At 42.9% G+C, this 22,104-nt stretch overlaps 1 protein-coding gene across 5 annotated transcripts in view; it reads right to left on the bottom strand.

Annotated features, from left to right (window-relative positions):
- Positions 1 to 22,104, bottom strand: part of ARVCF (ARVCF delta catenin family member) — a 236,648-nt gene that overhangs the window by 149,815 nt on the left and 64,729 nt on the right. For all 5 annotated transcript variants that reach the window (XM_064675283.1, XM_064675281.1, XM_064675280.1 and 2 more), the window contains one exon: positions 5,481 to 5,546. The gene's annotated coding sequence lies outside the window, so the exon portion shown is untranslated. The remainder of the gene's footprint in view (positions 1 to 5,480; positions 5,547 to 22,104) is intronic.

The following is a 22,104-nucleotide window of genomic DNA, read 5'->3' as shown; positions in this document are numbered from 1 at the left end:
GCAGCATTAATACTCCACTCTCTGCACACAGAGAATCAGCCCTGCATGATTTCTACTGATGTCCTGTAGCTGGGTAGCATTTGGCAGACAGCATTTTCATCCCCACACCAAGAAGCTAAGTCTGAAATAACCAGCTGAGCTGAATGCTGTGCACCAGCCTCGTGGAAACAGTTCTGAATATTTTGATGATTTCAGCAATTCCATTTGCTTAATACTGTGCACCACAATGATCAGGTCTGTGTTTTTACCTATCCTCAGAAAAATTTATCTTTATATTTTCTGGTTTTCTATAGAAACAAAATGCAACTTGAAAATTAAAGGCAGAATGAACAAGATCATACTTTGCAATCTCTCTTGGAATAGAAACAGTAAACTTGCTCCTTCCCAAACCTCTGACACCTTTTCCTCTGCGTTGGAACTTGCCAAACATGATTGCTACCAGCCTGATTAGTTCATAGCTGATCACTTTAACACCCCACAACACGTGTCCTTGCATACTAAAGCTGCTGCACGCCATTGATTTCTCAAAGGTCTCCCCCACCGAAATCAATAAGGAGTTCTGCCTGAAAATGGATTGCACTTTGTGTTCCCTTTCTGATTCATGGATATTCAGGTTTCCAAGTATTCTCAGAGCTGCTTTCAGCAGGAGCTCTGTCTATGGAGCTTCACCCTCCTCAGCAGACCCTTCCCCCCTGTCCCTCTGCTGTGAGCAGCCATGGCCACACCCCTGCACATCTGGCTGAGCACAGAATTCCACTGGAACCACCTTCCTGCAGGAATGGCTTCCCAGCAGCACGGGAAGCACCTCTGTCTGTGCCTGCTGGATAACAGCAGTCCTTCAGTGAAGCACCAGGTGCTGCTGCCTGGGCAGGGCTGGGGGCATGGACTGGGACTGAGCTCATCTTCAGCACAAATGCTTCCTTCTGCAGAGCCTGCCTTGCAAGCAGAGCCACCCAAAATCAATACATCTGCCCTTAGAACAAGGCTATTTCAGCGAGGAAGCGAAAAAGATAAAGATCAAAAGCAGCACAGTTCAGAACTCCACTCCCTCAGTCTTTCCCCTGTATTTTCAAGCTTGGCTTCATAAATATACAATCCAATCTGGCCCCAAATAAGCCAAACACGAGCTGTTATAACCCCATGCAATTACTTCCACAGACTACTTAAAAGATTTCATTAAACAATATACCAGATTCCTCATTTTTCTGGGTTTCTGGATGTTTTGAGTTTTGGTAAAAGGGCTTCCATTTTCAGAGAAAGGCTCCTGACAGGAGTGTGTCTGGAAGTGGCTGTATGGGGGGAACTACAGCTGAGAGCAGCCTTGTATTCATGAGCACTGAATTCCCAGCTCACAAAACAAGAGTCAGTGGGCAACTTCCACAGCCAGGCAGCTTCTCATGGGCAAACCAGAGCAACTGAAATATCACAGAAAGGCTGGAAAATCCTGCAGATGCTCATAACTCTTTCATAAAAGATACTGTTGTGCTGCCATGGAACAGATAAATAAAATGGCAAGTGCCAAGGCTGAGGCCAGCCCTGCACTCAGGCAGCCTGATGCCCACTCCAAATGCCCTTGCTGGGCTCAGCACACAACTTATTTAGGCACCACACTCAGGCAGCTTATTTAAACTAAGAGCCATTAGGCAGAAAATTGTCCTTTCACTACACATTTTGAGAGGAGAGGAAAAAAAACCCAAGTGTGACCCCAGAGAACAGTGTCTCACTCAGCAACAGATGTGTCAAATGACTTACCCTGACCACGAGGAGTTAATTGGTGCTATAAATAGCACTCTGCACACACACACACAAATCCACTTAATTCTAGTATCCAAAGCACACAGGCTAGCTTTGCTTATCAGTAAAACTATTTTCCTTTAAAGAAGTGGGCTTGGGTGTTCTACATGTAGATTAACACAGAGAGATAATTTGATTTCAGGCTATTGAGAGATTTCCTTCTTTTTACGTTTCAGAAGAACAGGGCTGCATGCAGCTAAATGAGACCATAGATTACAGTAGAAGAAAGGCTAATAAAACTGCACAGCTACATTCCTGGGTAATAACAAATGCTTTTTAATTCTAGGGCTCCAATCTCAGGGTTTATGGGGGCATTTCCAATTCCTACCTTTAAGATGAACGCAAAAAAATGCATCAAGAGAAAACAGATCCTTTAACCCACCTGAATCAAATACTTACTGTCTCCCACAGCATTTTAAAAAAATAAACTGGCACTGCTAGGAAAAAAAAATTCCCAGTTCTGAAGTGTTCAGAGCAAGCATCTTCCTGTGGTTTCTGACCTGCTTTCAGGAGAAAAAAAACCAAACCCAAAACCCCTCAGCTGTTTTCCAGACCATGTGTCTTATTTACCTCTCACAGCCACATCCAGTGGGTTGTGTGGCTGCTCCACTGGGGAGCTGAAAACATCAGTACAAACAGGAAAGAACATAATGCCAATATTCATGTCTCATTCTTGAAGCTACTAAATCAAATTAATTTTATTAGCTGCTTCCCAACCTATCCTGCTGCATTACTCTCCTGCATTTCCACCCCTCCCATTAAAAACAACCCCCTTTCAACCTGAGGTTGCTTTAAACCAGGAACAGTATCAATGAGGAGGAGATTAAAGCAATACAAAGAGAGGGAAGGAACAGAACGAGGCCCACCACCTCTAATCCTCCTCAGGAACATCTGTCTCATTCTAAATCCAGTGGGTTTTTCCCCAGGCTGTGTTTGGAAGCCCGAGGCACTGGGTAAATGTACTGTGTGAGACTGAAACTATGGATCTGCTTTCTGCAGTGGCATGTGCAGAGCAGCCCCTTCACTGTCCCAGCATCTGCAAGTTTAAAATGCAGTCCAAGTTCACCTTACCCTGGTAAGTTTAGGATGCAATCCAAGTTTGTGCTGATTAACACCACAGCTTTTTAGTATTACAAGGCAAACATGCATTTGAGAACTAATAAATAATTTCTGAGCAAAATAAAAGTATTTAGCTCATGTGATGCCTCCAACACTCATTCCGTTCATGCATAAACATCTAAAGGCAGAAAAACCAGAGACATTTTAATGACAGCCTTGGACAAAGCCCTCATTCCATACGATGCATTTTGGCCCCCCACGTCTCAGCAGCAGTCCCTGTTCCACACTGCAGAACCATCCTGCTCCAGGGAGGGGCTGCCTGGTGAGGGGCAGAACATCAATGTCACGAGAACTGCACTTCACCTCCCCTTCTCCAGGTGCAAGACCTTGCTGAGCCTTCAAGGCAGGAATCCCCATCCCTGGGAAGCCAAGAATCTTGGCTTCTGTGGGGTTAAACTGATGGTCTAAGGAGCCCTCAGAGAATAACCCTCAGGACATGCCTGGTTCATATCCCTGGGTAAATCCAGATGCCACAGTAACCCCATTGATTAGTCCAGACTCAGGCTTCTTTACTCATTTAGATCTCCCCTTGCATGGACCAGCAGGGCAGGGCTGTGCTTGCACTGCCAAGGGTTACACTCACACAGCCACCAAAACTTATTTTTATTACATCACTGCGAGTGGCAATTTTCACAACTGAGATTCATGTCTTCATTATAAGAGCATTTTATTCATTGGTTTGTAGCTCTATCCAAATTTAAACCTCTGGGCTGAAGTCTTCCTTGGTAGGTCTTTCCTTCAAGGCTGAATTTCTCTTTTAGGAGAACTTCAGTGAGAATAATTGGGCTGTTTTTTGTATCAGTTGGGGAAATTTCTGTGCAAGTTTCTCCTGTCAGAGGCTGTGCAGACACAGCCCAAGCCCTGCTCTCAGCCAGCAGCCCCAGGGTGCCAGCACAGCACAGGGACAGGGGCCTGCCTTCAGCTCAGAGTCTGGCAGGGGTCACCCCACCCTGAACAGGCAGCACAACACCCCCAGCAAACCTGCAGGGACTCCCCTGCCCCCTGGCCCTCTTTGCTCTCATGGAAAACCTGTTCTGAACCTGACCTTGTCACGAGCCTCCATTCTGACCAGACAGACACAGCATCTAAACACCTTCTGTGCTGAGCTCAACCCTGACCTGAAACCAGCAGGAACTGGGCAAGTCCTGGATTTATTTAGGGGGTCACCACCAATCGTCTTTTGGACAGACCATTTTCTGCCCAGCAAGGATATTTCTTATTTCCAGGAACACACATCACTAATGTCTAATATTACAGTTACTGGGAAGCACAAATATTTCTTCCAGATCACTGATGATCCTCTCCAAGAACCAACTTTCTATTCAAACATTCCTTTTTAATAACTGTTCTACTAATAACTGTGCTAAGTTGGAAAAATAATAATTTTGCCTTAACTGTCTAACCACTTCAAACGTTTAAAGCAAATTCCCTCTATTATATCAAAATTAAAATCTTGCGCTGTATAAACAGGAATGTATTCCAGCTATAATAAACACTTTTAACTCATTTCATTAAGACTAGTAACAGAGCTAAGTACCAAACAACTCAGACAGTAAATACAATGTAAACTCTACTGAGAATCCTTCCTACAAACAGCTTTGGAAGTTGAAATGGGCTATTTACTTTCCATAAAACTTTTTGATTTGACATATATAAAAGGAACAATGTTTAATCTAAAAACAATCAAATGAAAATGGAAAGAGCTTTATAAAAATCAGTAACATGATACTTGTTTTTCAGAGGATTATTTTCAAGGAATGCTTGGCTCAAACTATAATCCACCTACACTGAGAAAAATAAAGCAGTACACAGAAGGGAGCAATATTTCAGGAAAATAAACAACAGAGTACTTTTATATTTAAACCCATTATTCCCTATCAAGTCCTCAGATTTAAAACAGACACACCAATGCACTGAGGTGAATTTGAAGCAGCTGAAAATGTTTATGGTCATCCTCTAAGCAACCAGAGGACTGGCCTTTTGATCTAGAAAGGCTGAGGCACAGTTGGCAGGGAGGGAATGGAGAGAGGAAGACACATCTTAGGATTTTTGGAAAACACAAGCCTGAGTGGAGAACGGGACAGGAGGGGAATGCTGAGAGTCCACCTGCTGAAAATGGGGCTGTGGGAAGAAGTCACACAGTCAGAGACAGCCCTGCTCTGCCAGGGGTAGAATGGAGCCAAAGGAGGATTCCCATGGCAAGAGGAGAAGGGAGACGTGGATCAGAGATGGCACCAAGTCACAAAAGACAACTGTCACCCCTGTGTCCCTCAGCTCTCACTCACATTCTGCCTCTGGCAGTGCCTCATCTCAACACAACCAACCATCCCAGGGGCTCCTGTCCCAGGGCCAGGTTTCAGATCTACCACAGGTATTCCCTCCTTTCTGCTCCTCAACCACTCTACCACTATTTTAAACAAATTTCAGAAGGCCTTCAATAGCATGCAAACTAAGGAATTTCTGAGAAGTGTAAAGACAATTTAATAAAAGGATCATGACTTAACACACATAATGACAAAGCAGCAAGATACTCAAGAGACTTGAACTCAACTGCAGAAACACAGTACCTTTTATAGTGTTCCTTTCTTGCAGTGGCTTTAAGATGGAAATTCTCCCCTGGTTCGATGATAACTCTGTCAGAGAAAGAAAAAACATAACAAAGACATTTTTATTCCATCTAGAGGAAGTAGGAAGAGCAGATATTTTTAAATAACTGATATCATTTACATGATATAGTGGAAATCTATTATTGTATCTCTCCTTTGGTTCTCCTTCCCTTCCTGAGTCATGCTGGCTTACCAAAAAGCATTACCTCTGTCATCTATTTCACCATTACCTGAAATCCCAGGAAAATCCCACAGAACTAGAATATGGAAAGTAAACTTTGTAGAAGGAGCCTGGGTGACTAACTGGCTATTCCAGTCCTCTTGATTTCTGTCCCAGTGCCATATGTCCCATATGTGCATATATCACACATTCCTAAACTTAGAATTCAATCCAATACATATTTAATTCCTGATTAACTCATAGATTTAAAATCCAAAGCTGTTTCCCTCGTCAGCACACACCACAGCATTCTCAGTCAGCCAGGTCTAAATGCCATCTAGTGGCTCTAAAAATGTCAACTGTGGCTCCACAAATACACCTCATCCCGTTTGACATTTTTCCTTCTAGCAGCAGGAAATAAGAGAAATTAGGGCAGGAAGACATTCACCCCTGAATCACCAGAAGGAACTCATCACTTTTCAATATCTCCCTTTTTGTCTGAGCTCCAGGCAGGTTCCCACTGCAGCAGTTCTTCTCTCAGCAATCTCTCCTACAGTTACAAGCAGGACCCTTTGCCTTGGATTCCCAGCCTCCTGCTCTCTTTCCCAGACCAAGAACATTCAAGCAGCTGATTCCTGCAGACCCTCCTGGTTCCACTCAGGGTAAAGCTTCCCCATAAAGCAGACACTGCCCTTGCACTGCCAGCCTGACAGGGCTCCATCATTAGAGCCTCCTCCCTGCTCCTCCTCTGCCTGCAAAGTGCACTAAGGCCAAAGGAACAGGAGTGGCAAGCAAGGAAAAACACTTCAACTCTGCAGACTCACTGTAACCAAACAGGTGCTAAAACAAAACTGTACATCTCTGAGGGAAGATGAGCATTTCTCTGAAGCCTAATTTCTTTGAGCTTTTGTCTCATAACAGGAATATGGCTATCTCTTCTCTAAGTAAGCTAATTTTATGCATTTTATTAAAATATTCCCCCTTTTTAAGCCAGAAATAATGATTTATGTTCAGTGTCACTTGGAGCAGACGAAAGCTACTGGAAAGAATACTTCCCTTGATTTTTCTTTCCTCCTTTTCCACCTATATTTTTGTTGCTGTTGATTCAGAGTCAAGCAGACAAGCTGCCTAAGGCTTGGGGTAAGACCCAGTCCCACTACAGCAATTCATGTACAGCTGTGGGCTTTTGAATCTTTTTTAATCACATAACCTGGGAGAAACAGCATTTGCCCCCTTGACAAGACCTCAAGAATATGTATCTAAAATCCCCCATCAGGGGTGTTCTAGTGATAACCACGTGTGTGTGGCCTGAAATGCAGGGCCGGTTATTGAGCCAAAACCACCTGTGTTTTCAATACAAACCCACGTGTTTCATTCCCCTCTCTCAGCAGTGTTTGTGAGAACAGGGACAGTCCCAGTGCTGGGTGGGATGTGGCAAACAGCTGGACCAGCTGTGCTGGATTCCATGGGAAGAGTGCAGCTGCCCTGGGAACTGAGCGCTGCTCTGGATCAGCTGATGCAGCTCAGAGAGGGAGCCCCAGATCCTGAAGCCTGGAGCTCACTGAGTGCTCCTGGCTATCCTGCAAAGTGCCCTTCCCACCCCCTGGCTGCTGCCCATCTGACACCCTGTCACACAGGGGAGAGGGGGGAAACCCACCACCTTGGACCCTGGTACATTTAATAAAACACCTGTGCTTCATTACAAAAATGCTGCTCCATGCCAGTGATATACTTTTATTGCTGATTTTAATCAAGTAGCTTACAGCTCTCAGATGAGAAAGGTGGAGAAAAACCTGTAATGCCTTTTCAGACTGCTTGTTATCTCTCACTTGTAACTAATTATCCCAGTCACACTGTTAAAGACTGAGCAGTTTTATGTTCACTCGCCAAGAAATGACAAAAAAAAAAAGAAATTAGACAATTAGTCTCTAGCTATAATAACTAATTAAGATAAATATTTTCAGAATAAGGAACTTAACAGAACATCAAGGCACTAACACTGCAAAAATGTCTGGGAAAGTAAAGCATCTCTCAGCAAAACCATTTCTTGCCAGTCAGTGAGTTCCACAATTGCATCCCAACCACACTTCATTCTTGTCCTACTGAAGTAAACATTACTTATTCAAACGTGAGCAGCTTATTGGACTACAGGGAAGCTTAGGGACAATATTGATGCTGCCCCTTGCAAGCGTGTGCTGCCCACAGATCAGTGTTTGACACCCACCCCGTGATGGCAAGGACTGTCACAACCAGTTCTGCCACTCCTGTGCCCTCAGCTCTTAGTTTGCATCATCAACCAAGCCTGGACTGTGCTGGTATCCAGTCCTCACACCTTCTTGGTCCCTCACTCAAAAAGCTCCTGAACTTGCCCCCAAGTTCCTGAAAAGGCTTTCTGGGCAGTCAGTTTGTGAGGAGCAGCCTTCAGACAGGTCCAGCACGGGGACTGCACTGCACCTGCCTGGCCCTGGCTCGCTCCGTGCCACCTCATTGCCAGGGACAAGGAGCCAGCCTTGCACAAACCAGACTGGAACCCGTTCTGGGGCACGGAGCAGATCCTTCACCTCTGCACAGAAACTGGGGCAATTAGCACTGCCAAGGGTGAGGCAACAGGGCAGTCCAAAATAAAGGAGACAATGAAATGGTGTGGATAGACAAGCAGACTGCTTTTAATTCAGCTACAATACCACTGTAAGTACACACTGTAAAATCCTGCCAAGGGCATGAATGGAAAGCCTTTATCTTTGGCTCTTTCTGTCACTCCAATGACCTCCTGTCTGGCATTTCTGGCATTAAAATAACTAATCAAGAGTTTGGATGACGTAACTTATTTGGTGCCAGAAAGATTACCTGCACATTCATGGCTACAGCCCTCACTGCACACTCACAACCCAAAACCAGCCCCAAAACTCGCTCCCAGCAGCACATCAGAGCACAGCTCCAGGTACCAACAGCTACACCCATGGAAAAGAGTCCAGTGGAGAAGAGCTCACTTGCTCCCAAATGAATTTGTCTGTCCATGTGCTGTTGTTATTGATCACAAGAAGCTGACACCCTCCAACTGGATGTGTTCCTTGGCAGGAGCTTTGTCACAGATAAATCACCAGAAGTTCAGGCAGAACTGAATAACATTCTCTGGGCTCTATTTTGCATCTGCTGTGATTTACTTTTCTTAACCAAGAGACAAGGAGGTGAGGAGAGAGAATTTTTTCCCTAAGCACCTTCTTCCTTCACCTTATATCTTCATTTGCTAAACTGCTACTTTATTTCACAGAGAAATGTAGGGTGTTCTGACTGACAACACAGGTCTGCTTTTATGTAAGGTATCAGATGGCAAACATGAGGTATCTCCATTACACAACCCAGTGTGTGGGTATATACCCTGTCACAACTTGCATCAAAACATGAAACAGTCATGGGAAGTGAGGTCTCTTCACTGAAAGATGTGATACAAACACAGCTACCACACCACACGCTGAACAACAGCCACGCTGCACACTCGTTACAAGGCTTTCCATCAAAAGAGGCGGACTACAAGCTGTTTGATATTCTAATATTTACACTCAATTATCTCTAGAAATTTATTTAAAACAGTATTATTTTTGTGTTACTTAGGAGCTCTGAGTTCCCTTATAAACTCCTACTCGTTCTTAATTATAGTGTAAATCAGCATGTTAACACCAAGCGAGCAACCATTAACTAAAGCAGCTGATACAAATGCAGACAAAGTTCGGACAGAAGGAGTGGCAAAATGCCCAGAAAGTTCCAAACCCCCTCTGAACAGCTCAGCCATCGTGCAGAGATACACAGACCTTTCCAAACAGATGCGCTGGGTAATAGCAGTTCCCGCCAATAAATTTTATATAAATATTACAAAAGCAGTAAAGGGCCCATGCATCAGTACACAGACATGTCACAGATAAGAACTGCGGCTTTTTAAAATGTCAGGGCTGAAAATGTACAACAGCCCATAAAATGTCTCTGCAGTCATTACTGCTAACAGAGAACTCAATCAGTCATTAAGGGAACGCCGCTGAACCAGCTCTGGCAAAGCAGCTGCACCCATTCCCTGGGCTGCCTTAGTGGGTGCCCAGACGTGGCACAGCAAAGGGACATTTATGACACAGACACCTACAGAAGGCAATGTACAGTGATTCACTTCACTGTGTGAAATTAAAGCTAATCCTTTCTTCTGAAGGAAACGTCACAGACTTCTGTGTGTTCAGGGAATTAATATTTATAAGGAGCCCAGACAGTTTAACGTTTTTAATACAGGACTGAGGTTTTCTCCTGAACATCAAACAGAGAAGCTGCATTAAAACAGCAGTTTCTTGATTGCCACAGACCTAAGTGACAGTATTTCCAAGCTTTGTTTCCCGTCCTGTCACACCGATTAGCAACTGTACACAACTGGGACATCTGCAAAATCCACCAAGTAGCCATGAATTATACATTCCTGACTCTTTAAAGTGTGAATTATACATTCCTGGCTCTTTAAAGTTAACGTGGGATAATCTCCTTATCAAGAGCCTGCCGACAGCTGCTACTACTATTCTCCTAATATTTCTCATTATAAACAGACATCTAGGAATGGAAAAACAAGGTATACAGTCTAGTATCACACAGGTGCACATCTACATGTAATAAGGGAGACTTTACCAACAACATTGTTTTAAGAATTTACGTAGCAATAAAGCTGTAGCTGAACACCTTTTATGAAAAAATGCAATTTAAAATTTTACAGCCTAATACATGTAAGAATTCATCACACCCAATTAAATACAAATGCAACACTCGGTCGCCTTTCATGAAAGTTTTGAATGGAATTTTGTTATATTTCAAATTAATATGGAGTTTCACTTAATTTAGATGACAAATCATCTGATTTTGTGTTCTAGTATGCTAAGGTTATCCCAGTCAAACATGACATTCAAGGGGTAATCGAAGTCACCTTTTAGGTATTAGAGAAAGAGGATACATTTATTCATTTAAATGGGAGGCAAAGGTGATGTTCCAAAATTTTATAATGAAATTTATCTTGAAAAAAGAAGAAAAAAATTAATCCTGGTTTTAGTGATAATACATTAGTGCCAGCAAAGCTCACAACTATGGGAAACTGGCTGCAGCTGGTTTTACTCTCCAGGGCAGAAATTCCTCTCCCAAAGCAAGCCAGACCCAGTTCTGTTATCACTGCCAGGACTGTTCTGTCTGGATAGAAATTGTACATTTAGGCCTGTAACTGACTGTAAATAAAATTCCAAATTAATCACCCATCTGAATCACCCACCACGTACAAATTTCAGTAGGTAACAACTCCCAGCCCCACATCTCCTGCCCTGGCAGTTCCACTGGCAAGGGCTCAGCTCTGAACAAAAGCAGCTCCCAGAGATTCTGTCACGCTGGGAAATTCCTCACCCAAAACATGCACTTGAAAAGTGTCCAGTTTTCTGTGCCCAAAGGGAAGGAGAAAATCAGCCTGAACAAAAGCTTAACTAACAATATTTTGTGAATAAAATTATAGGGCTGCCTAGCTTAAGAACTGTATTTCCCCCCTAAGTCTGCATTCCCAGAACACTTCCAGCAGTCAGGAGTGAACCAGTCCCTGACCCTGTCCCTGGTGTTAGACCTTCTACTGCAGACATGTCACCATCACACACTAACAGAGTTAAAAGAAAGGAACATAAAATACAGGTAAGACTGGAGAAATCACAGAGAATGACAGTTTTCTGAAGGTCAAGAGCTGTGAAAAACCAATCTCTTGAATCTCAAAACTAACCCCTGACACCCAAGTGATGCTTTCCTCTCATCATTAGGAAAGACACACCTGAATGAGGCCTCAGCCACATCTCTTACAGTTCTTCACTTGAACACGATTTTTTCATGATTTTTTTTTTAAAACAAGAATACAGAAAACTATGGAAAGTCCTGCAGCAAACCTGTAGAATCCACAGCATCTCATGGGTGGTGGGAGGTGCACACATCTTCCAGGAACCTGGTCGAGTGGATGCCATGTGTGTGCAGGTAAACCCAAACCAACAAACCACATACAAATAGTCAGAAAACCAACAGGGACAAGCAGTTAGATTATTTCAGATGTGCTGGTATTCTTTAAATTTCATGTCCCAAAGAAGCACTGATCTGACTAATGAAGTTTTGGCAGCAGAAGTTGCAAGGATGTGCAATCTGTACCTGAGTGACAGTGACAGGGCACAGCACGTCTGTTTGACTCACAACAATTATGGATATTATACTTAATTGTGTAACAATGTTTCCATTTGTCTTTGTTGAAAAATAATTTCCTAACTTCTGTTTATTAATGATGACCAGAAGGGAAAAGTTCACATGAAGAGGAAAAGTAAGATCCCTACTCAGTCATGCACATGGAACAGTGTGACATTAGCACAAATTAAGATCACTGATACAAATTGCTTCAATAAAGCAAAGGGAAAATTAAAGGTGAAGTATTGTAGCAATCTAAACCAAAAAACAACTGCCAGGGACAGATATAAATAGCATCCAAACTCGTTGCTCTATGAATGTAAAAGAGATGGCCAGGAAGAATACCCAAGGATAGAAGAAATCAATCATCTGCAGTTGATAGAGATGGGAGCTCAGTAACCTTTCCAGCAAACTGGGAATTCACACACAAAGCTGGGATAGCTTAATGAAGCAGGAAACACAAAGAATATTTCTGTTCCAAGTCCCAGAACACTTACAAGCTGCATGCTTTATTTTAATACATGCAGGCTACTGGGCAGTCCTAGTACTTGGGCTATTTAAAGATACATCAGCTTATTCAAATACTCAGCTACAGTTTTCTCAATTCCCAGGACAAATAAAAACAGCTAAAATGTGCACTGTTAGCTTCCAGAAGTATGTGTTCCCACATTTGCATAAAGGCTATGTAAGTACCAATAATCTTATGTTAATTGAAGCATGATAAATATATATATTTATTAACAGAGTTTGTTTCCCAGTGCTTTAAGTATGTAAGTTTAAGGATAGTAGAATCATAATGGTTTCTTGGGTTCAGTCTGGTCTTTAAACACTAAAAGAGTTCAGCTTCTTCTTTTAAAATGATTAAAACATGAAAGCAGCAGGAATTTGGTTATCCAGCCACTACTAAAGCAAAACTGTTTACTTTGCTGCACTGTTTTCTTTTTTATGGTGACTGCTCTCATCTTTTCCATGTACTACTGTAGCTCTTCTGATACAGAAAATTTATTACAGACCTATTGTAAAGAAGTTGAAACAATTATTTAGACCCACATATACATATAACCCTTATTATGTATTTATCTTTAGGGCCAATTAAGGGGGATTACATGAAAACATATTCCTAAAACTCTGATATTTTACTAATTTCAAGCAACTTCTTGTTGCTTTTCTAAGAAATATTGGGAGCATGTGCTAGACAAAACCTAACCAAGGAAGAGAGTTGGGATTCTGAGACAGTACAACAAGCCAGTGTGTAAAATAGAAACAAAAAAAAAAAGGGGGGAGGGAAGGGGGAATTTTTAAAAGGGTGGGGGGTAAAATCTGTAGATGACTAGAAATTTGGCAATTATACTAACCTGGCTGATGTATTTTGGTGACAGCTCGACCTTGCAGTCCCCAAATACTGCATTTTGTTACTAGTGGAGACACCAAGGAGAGAACTGAGACGTGTCTGAAAGGCCAACTGGAGCAGGGCAGAACTGAGGAGTGGAGCACAGGCTGGGAAATGGGCTGGCACCAAACAGGTTTGGGGATGGGGACAACACAAACACTGGCAGGGAAGGTGCTCAGGAGACACACACATGGCCCTGCAAACACAACAGCAGTGCCAAGGGTGAACTGGCACTGGCAGTGTGTGCCAAGGGTGTCTGGAGAACTGTCAGGAGCACCTGAATCCCTGCATTTATCCCTCTCTGCTGGGGTAACTTGCCTGAACAAGTATTTGAATGTATGAAGTGGCAATGGGCTAATTAATAGCAATTATTATTGTCAATACATGATTTAGTGATGCAGAGAGCTTTCTCTGTAGCCAGGCAGAGGAAAAACAAGCAGCAAACAAAATGCACGTCAGCATGGAAACAAGGAAAACACGGTGAACGGTGAAGAAAGCACACACTGAGTCTGTCCTACAGAGCTACCACTGCTCAGGAGAGGGAACAGGTAATTACTAGAAGAGAAATAACCAGGTAAACAATTCCCATACATTTGTTCCATTCTACAGTGCCTGCTATTCATGTTGACAGTAGGATTAACACACATTCCTGGTTAAGAGCAGTAAGTGTGGAACCACATTGCTTTTCAAATTTGTGTATTTATCAGTACAGATTTGATATACCTGTTCCATCAGTTTCTCAGGACCACATAACCTTTCTCCTTTTGCTCACAAAAAAAGAAGATAAATGAGAACAGTGGCAGAGCACTGGGAAATGTGGATCCATCGAGCCACACCCCGGAGCTCTCCAGGCTCAGATGGAAGTGAGAGCTCCTGCCTTGCAGAACCTTTCTGGGGAGCTCCCTGCAGTTCAGGCTCCCAGGAATGGAGCAGGCAGGCAGATAACACAGGAAAGCACAGCAGCAAAGAGCTGGCAGATCTAATTTTAGCTCTGCCAGTCTGGAACAAGCAACAGATGCGATCAAAGCCATGACCAGGCCTGGCTGCCCAGAGCACAGGAGCAGTAACTCCACCACACCAGTCTTATCTGCATCTCAAATACTCACAATCTGCAGATTTCAGAGACAGAATATGGCTGCACATCAGTTCTTTGGATGGGAGCAGCCCAGCAGTGCCCCCCTGCAGCCCTGCCCTGGTTTCCTCCCCTCCCATTTTATCATTCCTCCTGATGCAGTGATGGCTCATTTCTGTGGCACCAAAAAATGCAGCAAAGGACTGATAAGGCCAAAAATACTGGTCTCAAAACAACCCCTCAGCTTGACTAGTTATTTATTAGAAAAAGAATATATATTTCATACAAGTACCTTGGGAACCAGTAAGATGTTTTGATTTTAAATCACGACAGTGTCACAGGCATTAGATGTTGCTCAGATCTCAGAACATACAGAAATTAAATGGATCCCATAAATACAGTATCAGATATAATGACACCATATCAGACTTGCAAAATTGCACAAAAAAAGTCTGAGAATTGCTAGAATAATTGCAATGAATGAACAAATAATATTTTACTTGATGTCAAAAAAATGTAATCACCCTGAGGAGTCTGAAAAAAAAAAAATGTTCCAAGTTTCTATATACTAAGCTGCTCACATAATGCTAATACATCTCCATGATAAAATAAAATAAGTTATTATTCCCTCTAGGCCTCATCTAAGTCCTATTGTTTTGGTCCCTTAGAAAGGGACTTTTCCATGTGTCCAGAGGCCATCCAGACAGTAAAAAAGTGGGAATATATTTACTTCCAGAGAAGTAAATATATTCCCACTGAAACCCTGCTATTAACCGTGATTAACAGTACAAGACTTTTAATAACATAACATGAATTTTATGTTATTAAATAAAACCCTTTCATCCACAAAAATGCCCATAAATTTTTTGAAATTTTGGTAAAGCTATAGCATATATTTTCTTAGAGTTGGTATATGCATAACCTTATTATTAAACCCCCTCAGAGGCTCCCTCACTGTTAACCATGCCCAGCCCTGCATGAAGGCAACAGGAAATTAGACTGTGAAGAACTACGTAATTTCACTCTAGATGTTAATTAAAAGAAATCACTAAACCCACAGCAGTTTAAATCAATAAGAGAATAAAAGTCCACATTTAGGTGGAATGAAAATCTAAGGCCTTAACAAATCTCAACCTTTCTCTGCTGTGTTCAGTGGTGCAGAGCCCTGCAGACAGCAGCCCCTTTGCTGTGACAGTCCCAACCCAGCATTCTTGCCATGAGAAGTGTCTGGGAACGTGACTGAGCGTTCAGGACTCTGAGATTTACAGTTTGGAAGGGCAGATTTTAATTGTACATGTGTCAATCATAAACCCATCCAACTGTCATGGAAACACACAGTCATGAAGAGTCAAACCATTAACTTGGCTGCTGAAACAAAAGTTTTATTGCTGCAATTGACTGAAACTCCCTGGTTTGCATCTATTCAGCTGAATGGAATTACAGTAATGGCCGTGCTGCTGGACACAGTGCTCTGCCAAGACTTTAAATGGATTTGGTACTTAAATTCTTTGTAGAAAACATGCATTATTCTGATTGTATTTAGGCTAGCAGGATGTTAAAGAGTATACCCCAATTCAGTAAGACTCCCATGTTTTTGACCACCTTCAAACAGGACTAATTAGGTTAATTGAGTCAGTTGAGAATTTAAGGCATAAGCAAGGCAGATCATATTTAATATACTGCTTAATGTGCTATCCCTATGTCTTTGACAGATGATTTCCAAAGTACTCACAATAGTTAGGTTGGAATGGCTTTTCCAAATCAAAAAACCCACTTAGCAGGCTGCCATTCCACAACCCCCCTGCCTTGGGATTCATAACTGTGGGTTCCTCCCAACAGCACCCACGTTGTCCTGGAGGCAGGGCACTGCTGCTCCTACTGCTTGGCAGGCTGGGAGGGGAAACAACCACAAACTCAGTGCTCTCAGTTCAAGTTCTCAGGACCCAGTTCTTTAGGGACCTGAAGGGTGGCATCCACCCCTCTCCAAAAATGTTGAGGAAAACAGAAAGAAAACTGTATTAGAGAGAAGACTTTATACAGGGCAGGGGCAAACAGCACCTCCAGATTCCAACTTTCTTCAACTGAAAGCATGAATTATATCAGCCCTTTTAACCCCTTTCTGAAATCAGTCACACCAGAAGTGAAACAACAGAGCGATCTGACATCTTGCAACACTCCAAACTAACAATTTGGAAAGTTAAAAACTCACTGAATTACTTATCACAGTCCTCTTCACAACCTGCACAGGCTCCTGTCAGCAAAGTCAACTCTAAAGTTTCAAATCCCTAAGAAAACACAAAATTCTGTCTGATGTCAAAAACCCAAATGTGCTGAACATTCAAAAAGCAGAAGAAATGTTTATAACTCCATCAGTAACAATGAAATACCACCATTAAGATCATAATGCAGATATTTTACATTTACAGAGCTTTTCAACTTGAGCCTTCAGTGTATTTTCCAAGGGATGTAAAGTCAGCAGCAGTAAATGCTGTTGGAGACACACCATGATGTATCCAAGGTAAACTGCACAGCAAAGCCTGGGATTAAAAGGAATTTTTTTCCTTTCATACCCCTATTCCAGTTCTTTGATCACCATGCTGACTCCTGGGAATGGGGCAGCTCCAAAGGGAACCTAAAAAATTCCATTAAAAGCTGACAGTGTAGATAGCAGCACACATCTCCACGTGCAGTTATGATTTCCTGCACACACAAGCTGGGGTGTTCAAACCCCTGTGAAGCTCAGAGTCCCTGGGAAAATGTGCCACCACCAGTCCTCCCTCAGTGCAGTCTGGATGCCTGGCAGTGCCAGGAGGGTGCAGGGGTGCCCAGGCCTGGGGCTTGCCTTGCCTGGAGCTGCAGCTGGGGATTTTCACTTTTACATTTCCAGGGTAACTATGGCAGAGAAGCACCCAGGCTAATACACATTAATGGCTGTGCTCCAAATCACAGCAGTGCTGCTGAAATCCTACATCATTTTAGAAGGGGAACAGAACAGGTATGGTTTTTTTCATGCAGTTTCTACGTATCTTTAAACTTGGCTGTTTCACTTCACTGCATGTAATAGTCTTTCTAATTTATAGAAACTCTAATGATTTTTTTCATATTACAGAAATTAAAAAGATCACATCAGAGCAGTTGCTGTAAAATGAGACACCCTTAATTGGCTATAAAAGAATTAAGACTGTAGAAACTCTCCAGGCTAAGTCCGAAAAACCAGGAATAGAAGAAAAGGATGAAGATTTTGTTTACTGGAACAATCCAACAGAGCAGAACACATCAAATACTTTATCCAGTACAGAACAGGCACGGGTGGGGCGGGGGGGGTTGGTGTGAGGTGGGGGCAGTGCTCCTTCAGGGGTTTTTGGTCTGAGGTCTGGCTGGGTTTTTTTCAATAGTGACAGAGCAGTTCCATTCCTACCTCGGGAACACATGGAGGCAACACCAGAGGGAATGGATGGTGCCCTCCACAACTCCAGCAGCCACAGCACTTCCCCTCTGCTGATGGGCCACCAGTCCTTCATGGCAGAAAACTATTTTGCAGTGTCTCAGTAAAAATGACCCTTTTTGTGTGTGTGTGTCCAGGGTACCCCCCAGGGTCTGATGGGAGGAGCAGCAGTGATGAACAGCTCCCCACGAGCAGCATCGGGGCAGCTGCCACTGAAAGCAGGACCAGATACAATCACAGCCCCAGTTACACAAGTGGAACATCAGAGTGGAATAAAAGCAACCAAAACTGTCAAGCTGGAACTGTGGGACTCTTTAAAATCACTGTTAAACAGAAATAATTTAACTAATTTCAGGGGGTAGAGGAATACTTTTTCAGGATTTAGAGAAAAATATTCCCGAGTGAATATCTGTTCGTGTTATGTTTCCATTTCATTAAAGAATCAGCAATTAAATCAAATTAGGTAAAGTGGGTACAGTGTTCATCTTGACTCGTATCTAGCACCCAGTCATAGCCCTGAAATTTCATTCCCCTGCCACAGCTCTAAGTTCTTACATTTACTATAAAATTGTGTAACCTTCACATTATTCCTCCTCTATGTGAAACTGCTCTTCTGAGTCCAATTGAGAAAGAAATCAGATCATTAAAAAAATCCTCTTTATCCAGAAACATAGGAACAAAGCTAAAAATGTCTCTAAGTGCTGTGTTTTCATTTCAGTTTATTTTATCAATTTACTCAGAATCACTCACCATCAGAAGCCCCTGGACTTAAGTTTCCCCTCACTTGATTAACACCCAAACTGCTCAGGACAACAGGTACTAGTGAAGATTCTCATTACACAGACAACTATTCCCCTTTGGACTTCAAATTCATAAATAAATGCACAGGATGTGTCAAAATTTCCCTTGAACAACAAAGCTATGACAGTTAACATGTTCTATTAAATAATGAGAGAAGAAGGGATGCAGGATTATGCTCTGTACTTGCTCCATGAGTCCTCCTGGAGCTGGGAAAACCAGCCCTGGGAGGGATCCTGCCCTGGAACCACAGTTTGGGGGTGTGAAATTTCATGCTACAGTACCTAAAAATAGGGAGAAGCTGGAACAAATTCAACATCAGCACAAGTCTACTGGAGTACAAGACTGGCCCTAAGTATTTCAGCTATTCCAGGACCGTGCACTCCTACACTGCAACAGGGGCCAAGAGCTGGTGCCAGGGAAGAGCACAGAGACCAACTTCCAGCAACATTTGTCAGGATGGAGTTACACACGGAAGGAATGTGGATAATGCCACCCTGGGTAATGAATCTGGGTGCTCTACTACAGCAGGAGCATCTACAGGACAGCCCAAATGCCCCAGAACTGCACAGGAAGGGTTTCCTGAGCTCCTCACAACACAGACAGCACAGTGCTCTGCCAGGAGACCTCCAAACGGGGAATCTTTCATCAAAACCTCTCTTGCAGGAAAGGCAGGGAATTATACAATCCACAGTGGATTGCAAATTAAAAATTCGTGGGATGCTTCTGAACCCTTGTTTGGATTGTTTACCAGAGAGATTTAATTGACACACCAGCAGGTTATTCTGCTCATCTCCCTGCCTGTGTTCTGGTTCTGCTCACAGATGAATCAATGATGTTCAAATCTTGTTACCTGCCTCTGTGACTTCAAAACATCTGACTGTGCAAATTATTATTTTTATCCCTTTCCATTTGGCAGGCTGGCTGTGTTATGCCCAATACTGTCATAAGAAGATATTATCTCCTCTTTCAGCAATTCAATACACCTTATAATTAAGAATTATTTATTAATATTCCCATATCTGCCTAGCCATTAACCCCACGCAACACAAGTGAAATTAGATCTCCCTGAACCCTGCTAGGATAAAGCAGGATCAAGATTAAAAACTCTTGCAGCTGATCTTAAGGCTCCTTTCTTTATGGTGGTCACTTCACATTTTGGGGCAAACTGCCATGAGGAATGTCAGCTGGAAGAGCAGGCAGCCTGCCTGAGCAACTGGAGGAATGTCAAGGCCCTTTGGGGCCAGTGCCTGGATCTGCCACAGCTCTGGAATCATCCTGTGGTGTAACATCTGGAATTACCCTGTGGTGCAGTCTCTGGAATCACCCCGTGGTGGAATCCCTGGAATCACCCCGTGTGTAATCCCTGGAATCACCCACGGTGTGTGGCAGAAGGCAGCACAGCACTGGAGGCATCCCCTGCTCTGGCCAACACGTGCCCTCTCCTGGCAGACCCAAGCAATACTCTGGGGTAGCTGGTGCCTGCCTGGATGAGGAAAAACTAGTCCCTGTGCTATTAATATCAATGCATGCCACTAGAGGATTTCTGTATTACTTTTCTAGTAAATATTCCTGTACAATGAACTGTTCTTAATGCTGTAGAAAACACCCTGAATATGTATCCTCCAAATAACCTGCCATTCTTCAAATAGGTCTGGCCTCAGAGGGCATATGGGAAAACCATAGGACAGCTAGGAGTTATTAATTACTCTTAGTTATAAAATGTCCATTAGAGGACCCAAGCAGAGGTGGGGGAAAAAAGAAGAATATAAAACCCTGTTTGGTTAATGATGGGCCTTAGTCCCCATGGTCCATATCCCCACCCTGCTGAAGGAGCAATAAGATTTTCTGCTATAGAATTCATTACCCATTTAGCTCAGCTGAAGGACTGTCTCCACACAATTCATGCTACTCTCTTTCTCTCTAAAATTCTGCCACTCATGAGCAGACAGAAAAGCAAAGGCAGGTTAGGACAGGAGGGATGCAGTTTAATATTAAACAGCAGAGGCTGAATCGATCAGTGCCTTGAAGCAGATTCCACTGAGCAGCTCAGTCAATCTGGGCAGAGCTGCTGTGAATCCCCCCTCCTCTGAGGAAGGACTGAGAGACTGTCAGCAGAACTTGTGTGATGCTTTTTTAACCTTGTAATTACAGTAGGTTTAGAGTAATTGCCTCAAAATATGCAATTTGATTGTTCTCAGTAGTTTTCATGCTATTTCTACTTCCTTAAGTACTCAGGAAAACAGTTTTTCCAGAAGAATGTTTACAAAAATGCTAACACTGAGTAGAAATTAAAAATATATTTGGAAAGGCAAGCTCTGAATCATTAACAAATTACATATGATGCATGAATCTTATGGCTCACATACCTCATCAAGTCCACACCAGCTTGAATTCTGAATATTCAAAATAGGTTGTGATTATGGAACAGAAATCGATGGTATGAAATGAGCAACTGATACAAGTAAAGAAGTGCTACCTGACACTAAATGACCATCATTGCTAAGAAACATTTGAGGCAAAGAGATCAAACTGGCTTGTGAAATACTGGACTTCGAGACAATAATATGAAAACATCTCCTAAAAGAAAGAGAGGAATCCAAGTCCTCAAAGGGCAGATGCTTTCTGTCTACTTTTGATTGTGCTGCAGGATAAAAGGCTTTTCAGTGCCAAAAATGGTGAAAGGCCATTCTAATCTAACACTGAAATATGTTAAATACCCAGAACTGATACCTTTACTGAGTCAGGGAGTAAGACATCAGCAGAACCATCTGTGTCAGGACTAACAAAGGAAGGAGTGGCTTTGAGGTTTCCACAATTTCTCTGAAGATTAAAGCAGAGACTTCAGTGGAGATACAAGCAAGAATTTTTAAAAACCTCTGCAAGTGAAAAATACACAGGAAACAGGCAAAATATGAAACACACTGTAAATATAACAGAAAAAAAAACCTCTATATCTCTATTTTAACACTATACTTCCTTCCTTCAGGTGCAGGAACTGCAAGGAGGCGACTTCTACCTACCACAGTTCTGTAACAGATTCTACACAACCTCAAGCACTTCCCTTCTCCTGCACCCCTCCTGCATTTTCCCAAGGACACTGCCCGTGTTTGCACATTTCCCCCTATGGGATTACAGCAGGTAAACACAAATGGGGACTGGATCCCCTCCTGCAGAGGGACGTGCTGGTGATGGCCCTGTGGATGTGGGAACACTGTCCCCTCGGCTCCCAGCGACTGCCCCTGGTGAAACACAAGCCAGCTCACTGTGAGGCTCTGTTATTCCCTTTTCCAGCCAGCACAATTCCTGTTCTCTGCCCATTTTCCCCTCCCGTTACTTTCCACAGAGCACCAGAACTCACTCAGTAACACTTTGGTCGGAGGAGATTTCTCCTCCCCGACTGTTTCCTGGTTCTGTACCACCCATCCACTGTCCCAAATCACTGGAGGATTCCAATCCCTTCCCCAGCTTATTTTCTCCAAGGAAAACTGAAAATGACAATGT

The sequence above is a fragment of the Pseudopipra pipra genome, chromosome 18 (assembly GCF_036250125.1).
Source record: "Pseudopipra pipra isolate bDixPip1 chromosome 18, bDixPip1.hap1, whole genome shotgun sequence".
NCBI lineage: Eukaryota > Metazoa > Chordata > Aves > Passeriformes > Pipridae > Pseudopipra > Pseudopipra pipra.
Note: the sequence above shows the minus strand (reverse complement) of the source record. Positions and strands in the feature narration are given on the sequence as shown.